This window comes from Schistocerca nitens, chromosome 6 (assembly GCF_023898315.1).
Source record: "Schistocerca nitens isolate TAMUIC-IGC-003100 chromosome 6, iqSchNite1.1, whole genome shotgun sequence".
Lineage (NCBI taxonomy): Eukaryota > Metazoa > Arthropoda > Insecta > Orthoptera > Acrididae > Schistocerca > Schistocerca nitens.
The window spans coordinates 561,984,934-562,004,461 of NC_064619.1; the positions used below are offsets into that span (position 1 = coordinate 561,984,934).

The 19,528-nt window shown below is 44.2% G+C and overlaps 1 pseudogene; it reads left to right on the forward strand.

Moving 5' to 3' along the window:
- Window positions 1–18,900: 18,900 nt before the first annotated feature.
- LOC126263931 (5S ribosomal RNA) lies at window positions 18,901–19,018 on the forward strand (annotated as a pseudogene).
- Window positions 19,019–19,528: the final 510 nt, after the last annotated feature.

The window sequence follows — 19,528 nt, forward strand, 5'->3', positions numbered from 1 at the left end:
CGTTCGCCGTGTTGCAGCTGCGGTCCAAATGACGCCAACGTCCACGTATCGTCTCATGCGCCAGAGTTTACACCTCTATCCATACAAAATTCAAACGCGGCAACCCCTCAGCGCCGCTACCATTGCTGCACGAGAGACATTCGCTAACGATATAGTGCACAGGATTGATGACGGCGATATGCATGTGGGCAGCATTTGGTTTACTGACGAAGCTTATTTGTACCTGGACGGCTTCGTCAATAAACAGAACTGGCGCATATGGGGAACCGAAAAGCCCCATGTTGCAGTCCCATCGTCCCTACATCCTCAAAAAGTACTGGTCTGGGCCGCCATTTCTTCCAAAGGAATCATTGGCCCATTTTTCAGATCCGAAACGATTACTGCATCACGCTATCTTGACATTCTTCGTGAATTTGTGGCGGTACAAACTGCCTTAGACGACACTGCGAACACCTCGTGGTTTATGCAAGATGGTGCCCGGCCACATCGCACGGCCGACGTCTTTAATTTCCTGAATGAATATTTCGATGATCGTGTGATTGCTTTGGGCTATCCGAAACATATAGGAGGCGGCGTGGATTGGCCTCCCTATTCGCCAGACATGAACCCCTGCGACTTCTTTCTGTGGGGACACTTGAAAGACCAGGTGTACCGCCAGAATCCAGAAACAATTGAACAGCTGAAGCAGTACATCTCATCTGCATGTGAAGCCATTCCGCCAGACACGTTGTCAAAGGTTTCGGGTAATTTCATTCAGAGACTACGCCACATTATTGCTACGCATGGTGGATATGTGGAAAATATCGTACTATAGCGTTTCCCAGACCGTAGCGCCATCTGTTGTTGAAAATTGTAACTACTGTAATTTCGAAAGTTTGTCTGCCTGAAAATGTACTGTTGTACCAAGCGTATTGCAACAAACGGTGTATTTCTATCGCTGCTCGTTTAGTTTTTATTGCCGTTTCAAATATACCGGTCATTTGTGAAACACCCTGTATGTGAAGACTGGTCTCTCCCTGAGGAAGCAATCCACACATGTTATAAAAATGTACACTGACGAAAAAAATTGCAGCACCAAAAAATAATTAATGTAGAGGAATGAAATTTCGGGAATAAATTTGACTAGGTTACTGCACCTTTGTCTAGGTTACTGAGCCGTGGCGAGCAGGCGCCAGTCTTATTTTCTTCGTGTATCGTTGAGATCGATTGTGGTAGAGGTAAGCTATCTTTGCTTTTTGCGTATCTTATCTTGCGGCTTCGCAGGCGAAGCGAGTTGGTTCTTAGCCTTCGACGGGTAACACTCGAGATGTCGTGACATTCGCGGGGAGAGGAGTGACAACGGCTACCGAACGAGCGTGATGATCGTTACACGTTGTGGTGTGAAGTTGGTCGGGCGTTTTGCCGACATGGGCAGCTTGGAGATAAAAGTTCTGTGACTTCGCTCGGAACAAAATTTGAAGGGAAGTGGTGAAGCTGTGGAACCCGCTCCCTCGTACTGTGTACCTGATGTGGAGTAAGTCGTCGTAATTGTTTGTTCACTGACGCACTCAGATATATTAAACATTATTATTATGGTGAGACTTTAATAGTCGAACCTTAAGACGGTGTGGAAGAGTTCAGTTGGCCTAGTTAAATGGTGGCCGTTATTTGAAAATTTTCTCAGAAGTTTTACTAGTGCTTTGAGTCTCTTGCAATCAAATGATTTTATGTTGCTGTTTATAAAACTTGCACTCTGTTAATACAGTTGTCAATGTGTGAGTCAAAGGTTCTGCCGAGTGTTTCTAAGTTTCAGAGTTATTGGAATGTATTTCTGATTCGGGCAGAAACTTTGTGCCAGTGCCTAGGAGGGGATTGAAATGTCATCCGAGGTCTAGGCCTGGCAGTGTTTAAGAACCTGGCCACTACCGAAGTTGTCCACATATCCCCTTCCAAAGTTAGTATTTATCTTCCTTCCGTCAAGGCGGGTTAAGCTGGTATAATATACACTCCTGGAAATGGAAAAAAGAACACATTGACACCGGTGTGTCAGACCCGCCATACTTGCTCCGGACACTGCGAGAGGGCTGTACAAGCAATGATCACACGCACGGCACAGCGGACACACCAGGAACCGCGGTGTTGGCCGTCGAATGGCGCTAGCTGCGCAGCATTTGTGCACCGCCGCCGTCAGTGTCAGCCAGTTTGCCGTGGCATACGGAGCTCCATCGCAGTCTTTAACACTGGTAGCATGCCGCGACAGCGTGGACGTGAACCGTATGTGCAGTTGACGGACTTTGAGCGAGGGCGTATAGTGGGCATGCGGGAGGCCGGGTGGACGTACCGCCGAATTGCTCAACACGTGGGGCGTGAGGTCTCCACAGTACATCGATGTTGTCGCCAGTGGTCGGCGGAAGGTGCACGTGCCCGTCGACCTGGGACCGGACCGCAGCGACGCACGGATGCACGCCAAGACCGTAGGATCCTACGCAGTGCCGTAGGGGACCGCACCGCCACTTCCCAGCAAATTAGGGACACTGTTGCTCCTGGGGTATCGGCGAGGACCATTCGCAACCGTCTCCATGAAGCTGGGCTACGGTCCCGCACACCGTTAGGCCGTCTTCCGCTCACGCCCCAACATCGTGCAGCCCGTCTCCAGTGGTGTCGCGACAGGCGTGAATGGAGGGACGAATGGAGACGTGTCGTCTTCAGCGATGAGAGTCGCTTCTGCCTTGGTGCCAATGATGGTCGTATGCGTGTTTGGCGCCGTGCAGGTGAGCGCCACAATCAGGACTGCATACGACCGAGGCACACAGGGCCAACACCCGGCATCATGGTGTGGGGAGCGATCTCCTACACTGGCCGTACACCACTGGTGATCGTCGAGGGGACACTGAATAGTGCACGGTACATCCAAACCGTCATCGAACCCATCGTTCTACCATTCCTAGACCGGCAAGGGAACTTGCTGTTCCAACAGGACAATGCACGTCCGCATGTATCCCGTGCCACCCAACGTGCTCTAGAAGGTGTAAGTCAACTACCCTGGCCAGCAAGATCTCCGGATCTGTCCCCCATTGAGCATGTTTGGGACTGGATGAAGCGTCGTCTCACGCGGTCTGCACGTCCAGCACGAACGCTGGTCCAACTGAGGCGCCAGGTGGAAATGGCATGGCAAGCCGTTCCACAGGACTACATCCAGCATCTCTACGATCGTCTCCATGGGAGAATAGCAGCCTGCATTGCTGCGAAAGGTGGATATACACTGTACTAGTGCCGACATTGTGCATGCTCTGTTGTCTGTGTCTATGTGCCTGTGGTTCTGTCAGTGTGATCATGTGATGTATCTGACCCCAGGAATGTGTCAATAAAGTTTCCCCTTCCTGGGACAATGAATTCACGGTGTTCTTATTTCAATTTCCAGGAGTGTATATAAAACCTGTTAATATATGAACTTGTTTTCTTAAATATTAAGGACTAGCAACTGGCCAAACCTTAAACTGCATAGCATCTGCTGATGCTTTTTCTTGTAATTTTGTTATTAACATGTCTGAGTGCGTAAACATTTTTTTTGAAGATCGTTGTCTCGGTAGTTTTTTATTTAAGTGATTCTATCATGTTATGTAATTGCGTCTTAGCTTGGCACTAGTGTTAAAGTGTTAAGTCACCCTTTACATGCAATTGTTTCATTATATCTATTTTAAGGGAAGTCCTATATGGGAGTTTGAAGTTCTCAAGTTTGTTAGTAACCCTGTTTTTTTTTTTAATTTGGAATAGTTTCTTATAGTACTGAGTTCGTTGGGTTTCTAACTGTATTTGCAAAGTTTTATCTAGTGGCTCGTCCACAGTTTGTAATTGTCAGTTATTTTAAGGGATAATGTCAATAAACTGTCTTAATTATAAATTGACTACCAACCATGATTTCATCCCGCTTCCTCTTTTATGGTATTTAAAATATGGTGTATAAGTGTGGTACGATTAAGGAAACACGTCTCACTTGGTAGCAGAGACAGAAGGGAGTGGGGGTGTTTGTTTTTCTGTCCTCTCCTATGGTTGGTAGTCACGGCTTAGTAAGTTGTAAAATTGTCATTATTGAGTTTTGAGACTTGTCTGCCTGTTTCAGGAAGTTACGTAACATGAGTCTCAGAGATTGCTCCGGCAAACTTACTTACGGAAACAGCAGTTGATGTATGAACTCCATGTGCGCGGGCTGCCCATAGACGGAAATGTGTCTGATTTGTTGGCCAGGCCTCGTGCAGCGGTTGACTTTCCTGTCACCCTAACGACAGACATCGTTACTGAGATAGGTGACTTATTGCCGAATATCGAAACAGCTTTAAGTGATGTGGGTCGGACAATTGAATTTCTGGCGTCTACTCAGCCGACGTATGAACAAATTTGTCGCGTTTAGGCCGGAGGTTTGCAGTCGCGCACCGCGGCGCTTGCTTTAAGCGGAAGAGGTTTAAGTACTGATTCTGAGCCTGAAAATGTGAGATCACACGCGTTAAGTGTAACGAAGAATATTTGAGTTTATTTTCCAAGTTACCTAATCAAATTATGAATGTCTTGAAAGATACATCTGTCTTGTACATCGTAAATGAGCCAGATTAAATCCTTCCTGTGATTGTTCGTCCGTCTCCAGATTCACGCTGATGCGTTGCATGTTCCAGTCTGTCGTATTAGCATTATTATATCCGACGGCTAAGGGTGTGCTTAGTAGAATGATAGCCGAGGAATTGGAGCAACAGGGTACCTTAGTTCAGCTCCGTCAGCGTATTATTAATAGAAGGCTCTCGGCCCGCATGCGTGTCGAATTAGAGCGGGAATGTTATTGGAAGGTGCAAGCGTGTAACGAAACCTTCGCGCAGTATTTTGAGAGGGTTCGCATGGCCGTAGTGGCGTTGGATATGAGTGTACCGATCTTGACTGTATCGAACATATGGTACAGGATCGCGCCAGGTTGAACCTTGTACTGCGCCCTTGCTCCATGGAACAGTTTCAACATTTGGTTGATTCTATTCATGCTATTTTTTACGCGGATGACAGTTCCCCCGCACAAGGGAAAGTAATATTTGAGGCACCAGCGTGTAGCAACTCTATTGATACCAGTTCGAATTCAGTAGTTCGACGTTGCTACCGTTGCCATGCGGTGGATCATTTAGTACGGGATTGTCCGGTACTTACGGGCGCTCGTTCAAATAGCTGCCTCGTGAGGATGGGAAAAGTGGGTGAGTTTACTAACTGGCTATTCAGGCGACGCATGTTCCCCGCTCCCTTTTGTCTGTGCTAGGTTAGGACAGGAACCAGTGTGTGCATTGCTGGATTCGGGTAGTTCCGTATCCCTAGCTGATTATGACTGGTACATGGAATAGACATTTGTGCAGGTTTTCGCCTCCGCAGTCTCCGATTCAGAGATGTCGGGTCGCCGATGGGTGAGAGTTGAGTAGGGGAGGTGCGGGGGTGGTTGCACGTCGATAATTTCTCATGGCCTCATAGATTTTTCATGGCTAAGAATTTGAGGGTCCCTTTGTTGCTCGGGTGTGATTTATCCAACATACCGGTATGGTATTCGATTATGCTGGGACGGTCTTTTAAGTTTACGCCTCACCACCGTCTCTCCTCGTTTTCGTGCCAGCGGTCCTGCGCACGTAATGTGAGCTATGTGTGCAATGTGCAGGGTGACACGGGTTGTCTTACGGCGCATCAAGTGCAAACTCTCAACCAGGTCTGGGAGCGCTATCCTCAGCTCTTATCGGAGAAGTTGGGGCAAAGTGTAAATGGGCTGTTTAGGTTTTTTTTATTGGTAACGCCACGTAGCCCTCTGTATGAAAATCACTGGCTGGGCTGTGTGCAGTCTGTGGCTGGTTTGCATTGTTGGAATATTTGCTATTGTAGTGTTGGGCAGTTGGCTGTTAACAGTGCGTAGCGTTGCGCAGTTGGAGGTGAGCCGCCAACAGTGGTGGATGTGGGGAGAGAGATGGCGAAGTTTTGAGAGCGGATGATCTTGGCGCTTGTCCATCAGAGACAGTAAATTTGTAAGACTGGATGTCATGAACTGATATATATATTATGACTTTTGAACACTATTAAGGTAAATACATTGTATCTTCTCTATCAGAATCTTTCATTTGCTAACTATGCCTATCAGTAGTTAGTACCTTCAGTAGTTTGAATCTTTTATTTAGCTGGCAGTAGTGGCGCTCGCTGTATTGCAGTAGTTCGAGTAACGAAGATTTTTGTGAGGTAAGTGATTTGTGAAACGTATAGATTAATGTTAGTCAGGGCCATTCTTTTGTACGGATTATTGAAAGTCAGATTGCGTTGCGCTAAAAAATATTGTGTGTCAGTTTAGTGATGGTCAGAATAAGTAAAGAGAGTAATGTCTGAGTACGTTCAGTTTTGCTCAGCTGTCTGAAAAGCAAATAACGTAAGCGGTTTTCCAGCACAGTAATTCATAAATTTTTCTAAGGGGATGTTTCAAAGTGAATGACGTATTGAAGAGTAAAACGCATAAAGTTCAAAGAGTGACAGAAGTCGTGAAGCAATAATGATTCACGTATTATCAAGAACTAAGACTCCTTAAATCTGTAAACGAAGTACTGAGTTGTTTTGTAAAAGTTAAATGTACGGTTTCTACTTTTGTCATGTCTGCCATTTTTGTCACAGTTAATGTTACAAAATGGTTCAAATGGCTCTGAGCACTATGGGACTTAACTTCTGAGGTCATCAGTCCCCTAGAACTTAGAACTACTTAAACCTAACTAATCTATGGACATCACACACATGCATGCCCGAGGCAGGATTCGAACCTGCGAACGCAGCGGTCGCGCGGTTCCAGACTGTAGGGACGTTTCAAGAGATTCTTAAGAATGACATCCAATTAAACTGAGAGTGTGCCCGTCCGTCTGCTCCTTACAGGCTGTCTCCACCGAAGATGAAGATTTTTGAGAGCTGAAATAGATAAGGTGCTACAAGAGCGGATGATTAGACCAACTTTGCCTATGCTTCGCCTGCATTACCGGAGGTTTAACAAAAAAGTGGTGTTGGAGTCAGTTCCCTTGTCCGATTTGCACAGTTGCTTTACCTGGTTTGCTGGTGCTAATGTGTTAACCGTCTTAAATCTCAATCAGGCATATTACCAGATCCCCCTTGCCGAGTCATCCAAGGCTGTGACAGTGTTTTGCACAGATTGGAATTTGAGTTCAACCGGGTCCCTTTTCGGGTTGGCCAGCGGTGCGGCTGTGTTGTCCCGTTTGTTGGATGTGGTGTTAGTGGACTTGAAGTTCGTCTGTGTCTACAACTATTTAGATGACGTAGTTATCTGCAGTCGCACCTCTGAGGAACACCTTGTTCACCTGGAACAGGTTTTCCTAAGATTGCGTTCAGCTGGTCTCACCGTCAAACCATCTAATATCACCTTGTCCAAACAGATTGCTTTCTTAGGCCATGTGGTATCTGCAAAAGGCGTAAGCATCGACCAGGATAGAACAAAGGCCTTACACATCAGTGTACTGGACAGAACAGTGACGTCATCCATGGACCAGTGCATATTATTTTCTATAAGAGACGACAGACGGTTTCAAACAATTCAGCAATCCCACCCTGCTGTGGTTTTCGATCTTGATAGTAAGAGAGAAAGTATTTACAGTACTCTTCTTTCTAAAAAGTGGATAAATCGCATGGCAGAGTTAAAGGCATGGATCGTTATTAACATATTGGTAAATTATGTTGAAAGAAATACATTCAGCCTCTCTCTCTGTGTGTGTTTAAATTATGGTTTCCTATAGTATTTTTCCGAGGTGACAAAAGTAATGAGATAGCGATACTCACATATATGGATGGTAGTAGTATCGCGTACACAAGGTATAAACGGTCAGTGCATTGACGGAGCTGCTTTTTGTACTCAGGTGATTCATGTGAAAAAGTTTCTTGTGTGATTATGGCGGCACGATGCTAATTAAAAATACTGAACCCGAAATGGTAGTTGGAGCTAGAGCATGACACATTCCAGTTCCGCTATCGTTAGGGAAGTTGACATTCCGAGATCCGCAGTGTCAAGAGTGTGCCGAGAATACTGAATTTCGGGCATTATCTCTCACCACAAACAATGCAGTGGCCGATGACCTTCACGAAACGACCGAGGGCAGCGTCGTTTGCGTACCGTTGTCAGTGCTAACACACAAGCAACACTGCAGAAATCAATGTGGGACGTACGACGGTCGTATCCGCTAGGACAGTGCGGCAAAATCTGGCCTTAGTGAGCTGTGGTAGCGGATGACCAACGCGGGTGCCTTTGCCAACAGCACGACATCGCCTCCAGTGGCTCTTCTCGCGAACATATCGATTGGACCCTAGACGACCGGGAAATTGTGACGTGGGTAGATGAGTCTCCATTTCAACTGATGGTCGATTTCGAGTGTGACGCAGATCCCAAGAAGCCGTGGACCCAAGTTGTCAACAAGGAACTGTGCAAGCAGGTGGTGGCTCCATAATGGTGTGGGCTGTGTTTACATGGAATGGACTAAGTCCTCTGGTCCAACTGAACCAACTGAGGCCATTTGCAGCCATTTATGGACTACACGTTCTCAAACAATAAAGGTATTTTTATGGGTGACAATGTGCCATGTCACCGGGCCACAATTGTTTGCTTCCAACAACTTGTTGAGTCCATTCCATGTTGAGCTGCTACACTATATTTGGATTATCCCATCAATTTTGCCACATAAATGTACACTGCTGGCCACCGTAAATGCAATACCCTGAAGGAAGCATCCGAATCAAGTGAAATTTACACCATGGGTTTGCAGCGATGAGATATGCAACTGATTAGAATTTCAGCGCAGACGCACATCACGCGCGCCTGTGGCGCCACCTCATAGCGCCATTTAAGGCTTGGCGATTTCGACGAGTGTACGTTCGGCACGTGTGTTTACCTTGTGGTTGTTTCACAAGACGATCAGTTATGCCTCGTAGACAACAGCGAACATCTTTTGATCAAGTATCCGAGTTCGACAGAGGAAGGATAGTGGCTTACCGAGATTGTGGATTATCATACAGAGAAATCGCTAGTCGTGTTGGACGAAAACAAACAACTGTAATGCGGATATGTGACCGTTGGATGCAGGAGGGTACGACGGACCGACTTGGTCGATCGCATTCACCTCGGTGCACCACTGCACGTGCTGATAGGCAAATTGTGCGCATGGCAGTGACGGATCGCTCACTGACATCCCGACCCATAGCACAGCACATTGCGTCTGTAACGCATCATCCAGTGTCTGCGCGTACCATTCGACGCCGTTTGCAGCAGAGTGGTCTGTCCGCAAGACGTCCATTGCTTCGTCTACCATTGACGCAGAACCACAGACGTCTCCGTCGCCAATGGTGTGATGACAGACGGATGTGGACGGCAGAATGGAATGACGTTGTCTTTACTGACGAGGCACGCTTCTGTCTGCAGCACCACGATGGTCGGATTCGAGTGTGGAGACACCGTGGAGAGAGGATGCTGGACAGCTGCATTATGCACCGCCACACTGGTCTTGCACCGGGTATTATGGTATGGGGCGGCATTGGATATTACTCTCGCACGCCTCTAGTACGCATTGCCGGTACTTTAAATAGCCGGCGCTACATATCCGAGGTGCTGGAGCCAGTTGTCCTTCCTTACCTTCAGGGCTCGGCCACAGCCATATTTCAACAGGATAATGCGCGACCACACGTGGAACGCATTGTCCAAAGGTTCTTCGTCAATAACCAGATTGAATTGCTTCCCTGGCCGGCTCGCTCTCCGGATCTTTCGCCGATAGAAAACATGTGGTCCATGGTTGCTCAACGAGTGACCCAGATTACATCCCCAGCTGCCACACCAGACGATCTTTGGCAACGTGTGGAAGCTGCTTGGGCTGCTGTACCCCAGGAACACATCCAACGTCTCTTTGACTCAATGCCGAGACGTGTGGCAGCGGTGATCTCCAACAATGGCGGCTACTCTGGCTACTGATTCTGGCAGGAACCACATGTCACAGACGTCTGTAAACGTAATCATTTGATACTTGGTCAACATGTTATCTACAAAATAAATCTTGTTGTGCTACCTCTTGTCTTTCTTGGTGTTGCATTTACGGTGGCTAGCAGTGTATATTAGCTTAGAAGATCTTTGCTGTAATAGCTTCTGTTCACTGTTGCGATGCTGCAAAATAATACCTGTGATCACACGGATGATGGTAACCTCATGTAAGGGTTAGGGACTAGGAATGAAATACAAATTTGTGATTGGCATGTACCATTTATTCATTAGCAGATCGATTGCTAGTTATTTTGAGCCGTTGTCCATTATTGTATTACAAAAGCATACCTCGTGCTGAGAGTGCGACAACCGAAGATGTACATCGCTTTGCAGCCCGTTATCAATAGCTAGCCGACGTTGTCCTCTATAGAAGCAAAGCCTAGGAAGAGTTTTCAGCAGCTGCGCCGGACATCACACGTGGTGGACCTTCCAAAAGCACATATCTGCAAGAAAAGATAAGTTATTATTGTGTGTCAACTAACCAACTCTGTCACCTTACAATAGCGACCAGCACTGTCTTGTGAACTAATTTTTGTAACTACAAACAAACCATGTAATAACATGGATATTTAAATTTACAACCAAGAACGTCTAACCAAAGCAATACTTGTTTTATCGCCTGGCTTCTGGCACGTAGAAGATACACGCGCGCGCACACACACATTGTACTCCCCGCCATTGTCTCAGAAAGTTTAGTACTACACGTATGTATTGATCAACAAACACACTAATAACATGTAACACAAAAGAAATTCATAGAGTCCCACTAAAATAACTCATAAAAAAATACAGAACACGAAAGGACGAAACAATATGTTTAAAAGTGTAGGAAAACCTATCAGTACGCTGTTGGTACTGAATGTTAAAGTTACTCATTTTTGCCACACTAAGAGCTATTTATAACTGCGGTTTGTACAGTCCTTCCTGCCTATCAGCGAATAAGCAGCCACAGCCTTGACAAGAGGACGTATACCGCCGCGTAAGTCCGCCCCTGGTAGCTGAGAGGTCAGCGCGATGGAATGTCATACCTAACGGCCCGTTTTCGGTTCCCGGCTGGGTCGGAGATTTTCTCCGCTCAGGGGCTGGGTGTTGTGTTGTCCTTATCATCATTTCATCCCCATCGACTCGCAAGTCTCCGAAGTGGCGTCAATTCGAAAGACTTGCACCAGGCGAACGGTCTACCCGACGGGAGGCCCTAGCCACACGGCATTTCCACACTGCTGCGTAGCGCGAAGTGCACACAAGCGAATTTTAAGCACTTATATCATCCAGAATGAGATTTTCACTCTGCAGCGGAGTGTGCGCTGATATGAAACTTCTTGGCAGATTAAAACTGTGTGCCGGACCGAGACTCGAACTCGGGACCTTTGCCTTTCGTGGCCGTGCGGTTCTAGGCGCTGCAGTCTGGAACCGAGCGACCGCTACGGTCGCAGGTTCGAATCCTGCCTCGGGCATGGCTGTGTGTCATGTCCTCCATTGTTAATATTTAGCGATACCTCAAAGGAAGCTGATAATTATTACGGATATTATATGAATTGAGTGAACAGTAACTGTGAACAATTTACTGTGGTAGAGAAAGTATCAACGAAAACTGAAATTCGCTCTATAAATTACGATCGTGTTGTGCCCTGTTGCCGGCCGCGGTGGTCTAGCGGTTTTAGGCCCTCAGTCCGGAACCGCGAGACAGCTACGGTCGCAGGTTCGAATCCTGCCTCGGGCATGGATGTGTGTGATGTCGTTAGGTTAGTTAGGTTTAAGTAGTTCTAAATTCTAGGGGACTGATGACCACAGATGTTAAATCCCATAGTGCTCAGAGCCATTTCAACCATTTTTTTGTTTCCTGTTATGTTTATCGATGTGCCATCAATCAAGGATATGTGCCCACCGTGTTGTGTATGCGCTATCTGCCACAGCTATGGCAATGCTGCACATTTATTGAGACACATAGCGAGCTACAAAGTTGTCAAATTTTAACATTTTTTTGTAAATACTTCCAGTGTGTCTTAGAAGTTAAAATTTTGTCATCGTGTTTCCTTCGATGTACTCTTCCCATGTTAAAAAAAAATCAAGGCAGGTTTCGACATATCTGGCTGGACAGTTCCCTTGTCAGTAAGTGGATTCAGGATATATCACTGTACAATTCTTTTCGATATATGTTTAGTACCACCTTACTGTTTTGTTTGTCGGTCTTTCTCAGTCGCTTTCAGTACTAACACAACTAACATCATTGCGTCGTCTATCCACAGCTTGATGCACGTCATTTCTCCAACGAAGCATTTCTCCTCGACAAATAGTCACGCATAAACTGGCTAGTAGGTGATCCTCCACTACGATCCTGGCCAGGTTTGCACTTGAGAATAATTGCACTGAAGGTTTAATAATGAATAAAAAAAATAGGAATGCGGGTTAGCTACTACAAACAGCATAGTGAACGCATTATTGTGGCCAAGATAGACACAAAGCCCATGCCTACTACAGTAGTACAAGTTTATATGCCAACTAGCTCTGCAGATGATGAAGAAATTGATGAAATGTATGACGAGAAAAAAGAAATTATTCAGGTAGTGAAGGGAGACGAAAATTTAATAGTCATGGGTGACTGGAATTCGTCAGTAGGAAAAGGGAGAGAAGGAAACATAGTAGGTGAATATGGATTGGAGGGAAGAAATGAAAGAGGAAGCCGCCTTGTAGAATTTTGCACAGAGCATAACTTAATCATAGCTAACACTTTGTTCAAGAATCATAAAAGAAGGTTGTATACCTGGAAGAATCCTGGAGATACTAAAAGGTATCAGATAGATTATATAATGGTAAGACAGAGATTTAGGAACCAGGTTTTAAATTGTAAGACATTTCCAGGGGCAGATGTGGATTCTGACCACAATCTATTGGTTATGAACTGCAGATTGAAACTGAAGAAACTGCAAAAAGGTGGGAATTTAAGGAGATGGGACCTAGATAAACTGAAAGAACCAGAGGTTGTAGAAAGTTTCAGGGAGAGCATAAGGGAACAATTGACAGGAATGGGGGAAAGAAATACAGTAGAAGAAGAATGGGTAGCTCTGAGGGATGAAGTAGTGAAGGCAGCAGAGGATCAAGTAGGTAAAAAGACGAGGGCTAATAGAAATCCTTGGGTACCAGAAGAAATATTGAATTTAATTGATGAAAGGAGAAATAAAAATGCAGTAAATGAAGCAGGCAAAAAGGAATACAAACGTCTCAAAAATGAGATCGACAGGAAGTGCAAAATGGCTAAGCAGGCATGGCTAGAGGACAAATGTAAGGATGTAGAGGCTTGTCTCACTTGGGGTAAGATAGATACTGCCTACAGGAAAATTAAAGAGACCTTTGGAGAGAAGAGAACCACTTGTATGAATATCAAGAGCTCAGATGGCAACCCAGTTCTAAGCAAAGAAGGAAAGGCAGAAAGGTGGAAGGAGTATATAGAGGGTCTATACAAGGGCGATGTACTTGAGGACAATATTATGGAAGTGGAAGAGGATGTAGATGCGTGAAGAGTTTGACAGAGCACTGAAAGACCTGAGTCGAAACAAGGCCCCGGGAGTAGACAACATTCCATTAGAACTACTGATGGCCTTGGGAGAGCCAGTCATGACAAAACTCTACCATCTGGTGAGCAAGATGTATGAGACAGGCGAAATACCTACAGACTTCAAGAAGAATATAATAATTCCAATCCCAAAGAAAGCAGGTGTTGACAGATGTGAAAATTACCGAACTATCAGTTTAATAAGTCACAGCTGCAAAATACTAACGCGAATTCTTTACAGACGAATGGAAAAACTGGTAAAGCGGACCTCGGGGAAGATCAGTTTGGATTCCGTAGAAATGTTGGAACACGTGAGGCAATATTAACCTTACGAATTATCTTAGAAGAAAGATTAAGAAAAGGCAAACCTACTTTTCTAGCATTTGTAGACTTAGAGAAAGCTTTTGACAATGTTAACTGGAATACTCTCTTTCAAATTGTGAAGGTGGCAGGGGTAAAATACAAGGAGCGAAAGGCTATTTACAATTTGTACAGAAACCAGATGGCAGTTATAAGAGTCGAGGGGCATGAAAGGGAAGCAGTGGTTGGGAAAGGAGTGAGACAGGGTTGTAGCCTCTCCCCGATGTTGTTCAATCTGTATATTGAGCAAGCAGTAAAGGAAACAAAAGAAAAATTCGGAGTAGGTATTAAAATTCATGAAGAAGAAGTAAAAACTTTGAGGTTCGCCGATGTCATTGTAATTCTGTCAGAGACAGCAAAGGACTTGGAAGAGCAGTTGAACGGAATGGACAGTGTCTTGAAAGGAGGATATAAGATGAACATCAACAGAAGCAAAACGAGGATAATGGAATGTAGTCAAATTAAATCGGGTGATGCTGAGGGGATTAGATTAGGAAATGAGACACTTAAAGTAGTAAAGGAGTTTTGCTATTTAGGGAGTAAAATAACTGATGATGGTCGAAGTAGAGAGGATATAAAATGTAGACTGGCAATGGCAAGGAAATCGTTTCTGAAGAAGAGAAATTTGTTAACATCTAGTATAGATTTAAGTGTCAGGAAGTCGTTTCTGAAAGTACTTGTATGGAGTGTAGCCATGTATGGAAGTGAAACATGGACGCTAAATAATTTGGACAAGAAGAGAATAGAAGCTTTCGAAATGTGGTGCTACAGAAGAATGCTGAAGATAAGGTGGGTAGATCACGCAACTAATGAGGAGGACTGAGGACCACAACAACAACATAAATGTAAAATTCCTGCGGTGCTGACTTCTTATAGGTATGGCATGGTGGGGTATATCCGACCAGGAGGGTAAACCCGAGCGCCCCCTATTTGTAAGAAACGGCAAAGAGGAACGATTTCGCACTAGTGCTACCATATAGAGCATTCGAAATAACGAAAATGTCACCTTGAGAGCTTTGCCGCATTTGACATCTAGACACTCAAAAGACAACAAGTGTGTTTTCGATTGCTTCAATTTAATTTTTGTGCAAATTGCATCACTAGATTTATCTTATTAAATAAAACTATCGCAAAACAAACGATAACTGATTTTGTAGTGCATTAAGTTATCTATTCAGTGTATCGTTTTTGTTGGAAATTTCGTGTAAATTGTTTCTACGTGTGTTAAATGAAAACTGGCATGGTGGGGTAAAGCCTACCGCTAAATGGTGGGGTACATCCGACCGCATATTTTTTATAGTTTATGTGTCTGGAATTATTTATTTATGGAAACAAAAAGTGATTTTTTTATTTTTAGGAAAATTGTACGAAATTACAAACGAAAAACGACAAATCGCAATCAAAACGATATTCGCCGAGGAGTTGCTGCAATGCAAATGGGAATGTCTTTAAGAGCTGTCGCTTATCATTTTAACATTCCGAGATCGACATTGCTTTTTCTCCGCCGTGCAATGAAATCATCTTTTTTCAATTTAAATTTACATTCATTTCACCTTCAGTACATTTAGTATTCTAAACTTTGTTATTTTTTTAATACATTTTGTTTATTTAAGTAAAAAACATAATTGCTTATAATTATTTCCCAAAAAAAAAGTTCATTTAGAACTATTCCTGTGCAAAATTAGCCAGACAAATAGGGGATCGGAGTTACCCCACCATTTTTGCAAATGGCAAAAATGGACGTTTCTTAAAATACGGATATCTCAAAAACTATTGATGGTATAACAAAAATATTTTGCCAACAGTTGCACCTTTATATTACCTGTAATTTAACGTATATAACATTAAGATCCAACCTCGGACAAGTGCTTTATAGCCACAAGACTCCAACAGGTCGGATTCACCCCACCTTACCCCATATATTTTGCAATAATTTATTTTAATTCTCAAAATTTATAAAATATACTGTATTTTAAATTATTTCTTGTGGAGTTTGTGAAATACTTATATACCTACAGGTTCCAGGTGGTAGGTGCTCCACATCCAGTCTCTTTCATACAGTCACAACTACTTAGATGGTACGTCCAATTGCTCTCACACGCTTATAATCATGTCACTATTCTCGAGTACTCACCTTTGAAAACTCGCAGAAAGTGTGTTTCAGTGCTTTTAATGTCGGAGTGTATGTATTTCTTTGTTTTCAAAGTGATTAAAATGTTTTCCTCCTTTTTACTTCGGCACTATCTTAGTTTTTCGAGATCTGCATGTGAAGCACATTCGGTTCTTCTGGCATTGTTACCGCTTATCCCTCGCTTAGGCCGTTCCTGAAGCCGTGACTTGCTGCCAAATCTAAGTAGAAAGAAACATGCGAACCACGTGTTTTTGATTTTTATATTCATATATATATATATATATATATATATATATATATATATATATATATATATATATATATATAGTTTTTACGTACTTTTGTAGAGAATGAATGGTCTCCGATTTGGAAAGTAAAATCAGCCACTGAAACTGGTTCTTTCGTTTCCCTCGCCGTTTCGAGCCGAGGAAACTTTGCCGTTGTCTTCAAACAAACCGATTATTTCTCAGTTCACGTACTGAGTAACGTTAAAGTGCAACCATGATTCTGTTTTTTGGGTTTCAAGGAAACTGTTTGTCATGGAACACAGTGAGGAAGACCGGGACTCAAACTCCGAACCCTCAGTAATAACGCAGCTTGTTATTCCCGCACGACCTGACTGGTAAATTTCCCGACAATAGGCAGTGGCAACGTGTTTCATGTACTTTGCGAGGCAGAGGTCGTAAGTAATGCTCATTTGTGCGGCGGCGCATGGGTCGTGTCGCTAATTTTCTGTCATTCGAACGCGTAAACGAAGTCAGCAATTTTGCAACTGATGCTAAAGCAGTGTTATTAAATGTTCTGCCGCCAAACGGATCTGCGAAGCGACAAATTGCCAGAGATAGGTAATTGACTACATCGAGTTCCCGCTAATCGGTTGCCGAAATATGAGCGGACATGCGTGTGGCCTTTCCTGCGGTGACCAAAATTCCAATTGAACTGAAGTCCGCGGGTTCGAATACTGAACTGAAGCCTACGGGTTTGTATACTGTAGTTATCCACTTTCTTCCCTCATAAAGTTCATAGTGCATCACAACTACATTTAGTGTTTACATCAAAATGAGGTACGGCACTTTTGGTGTGTGAATTTTCTTTGAAAATGTTCAAAACATGGTTGAACACGATACACATAGTAGTCTGTTGTGACGCTTATTGCTTCTGGTTCCCATTTGCGGATTATCTCTATTGGCTATAACTGACCGAACGCTGGAATGAAAAATCCTTAAGGTCACTTACAGAAAAAAATAATGTCTACGATTGTGCTAGTAATATATCTGATGCCAGGTTTTGCTCTCTTGCAGAAATAATGTACAGTTGAGAACATCAGGCAGCAGATGTGATCTAAATTTAGCAAATGTTGTACACTTTCTCAGGGCAAAAATATTGAAATTTGCTGATCAATTAGATGATTATCTTTTACGTTAACGTTAAGCTGCGTTTATTTTTTATGTGGTGATTTATACTAATCTCTGTACCTCACTCTCATTCCTTTTACCTTTCTCTCCCTCTCCCTCCCTCCCTCTCTCTCTCTCTCTCTCTTTGTCTTTGTCTCTCTCTCACTCACTCACACAGACACAAACACACGTACACACACACACACACACACACACACACACACACACACAAATATTATCTAGTATTACTCATTCAGAAATTTAGGTGTAGGAAAAGTTATGAACCATCTATACTTTCTGTTTGTATTTAAAGTTAATTTTATCACGTACATGGTGTAGAAAAATATACAAATATTTGGATTTTCAGGTGAGGTAAAAACAATCTTTTATGTGGATAAAATGTTACAAATCATCGTTTCCCCGCTAGCCTCCATGTAAGTTCTGACGCTAGAGATGTTCAGAGACATTGGTCAAACTGCCGTACGATGGATATTGTTTCAGAGGTTTTGCTGAAATGTCGTGTGTTCCACAATCAAAAGAGATTTTCCACAAATGTGTATGATGTCTGTTATAGTGTCTGTTATTGTTCACTACCAACTGACTGAGGCGTTTCTTCCGCCGAACACGCTAAATGGAGGAAATTACCATACCTTTCTCCAGGAGGTATTATCGCAAATGCTGGAGAATGTCCCGATAGTAGTGAGGCAACGATTATGGTTCCAGCATGACGGGGTTCCACCACACTTTGCCTTTGATGTTAGAAAAGATTTAGACAATCTTTTCCCTAGTTGTTGGTTTGGGAAGGAATGGGGCAGCGCCATAGCCACGATGTTGGTGGGGGGAAGTGAAAATGGTTCAAATGGCTCTGAGCACTATGGGACTTAACATCTGAGGTCATCAGTCCCCTAGAACTTAGAACTACTTAAACCGAACTAACCTAAGGACATCACACACATCCATGCCCGAGGTAGGATTCGAACCTGCGACCGTAGCAGTCGTGCGGCTCCAAACTGAAGCGCCTTGAACCGCTCGGCCACCGCGGCCGGCGGGGGGAAGTGAAGCGTGTGGTGTAAGAGACACGAACAGACACTCCAGAAGAGCCGACTGCCCGTGGGGCTGAAGCTGCAGCTTTTATTCGTGCAACGCCTCCTTGTTTTGAGCGTGTTAGGCAATCACTAGCACGCACACGCTAGTTGAGTATTAATGTGAAGGGCGACATTTTCAGCAATATTTCTAAAATAATATTCATAACACGGCAGTTTGAACACTGTCTCTAAACATCACTACTGTCAAAATATTCAGGCCTGTAGATGGAAACGGCGCACGTGTGACATTTTTTTCACAAAGTGTTCCCTTTCATCTCTTCTAAACACTCTAAAATTTTGTACAGGTATTTTGAACTTCCTGTATGGTGCAGTGGGGCAACGGCCTTGCCACAGTGGATGCACCGGTTCCCGTCAGATCACCGTAGTTAAGCGCTGTCGGGCGTGGTCGGCACTTTGATGGGTGACCATCCGGGCCGCCATGATCTGTTGCCATTTTTTGGGGTGCACTCAGCCTCGTGATGCACACTGGGTAGCTACTCGACCGAATAGTAGCGACTCCGGTCAAAGAAAACCATCATACCGACCGGGAGAGCGGTGTGCTGACCGCACACCCCACCTATCCGCATCCTCAGCTGAGGATGACACGGCGGTCGGATTGTCCCGGTGGGCCATTTGTGGCCTGATTACAGACTTCATGATGGAGTGAGATGACATAGTGGTAAGGCAATGGGGTGTCACAGTCGGAAGAACAATGGTTCAAAGTCCTGTCCGTAGTTTTCCTAAATAGATTGAGGCAAATTCCAGAATGATGGTTAGTTTTAAAAGGACACGACTTCCTTCCTTTCCCAGTGCATTCCAAATCCGAACTTGTGCTCTCTCCATGATGTCCACATCATCGGCGTGACAGTAAATCCTAATCTCCCTTCCATAATTCGCCAAAACTGTAGGAGAACTAAAAGCAGAAGTCAGAGTCCAGAACTGCAACGAGGCCACAGCCAGACA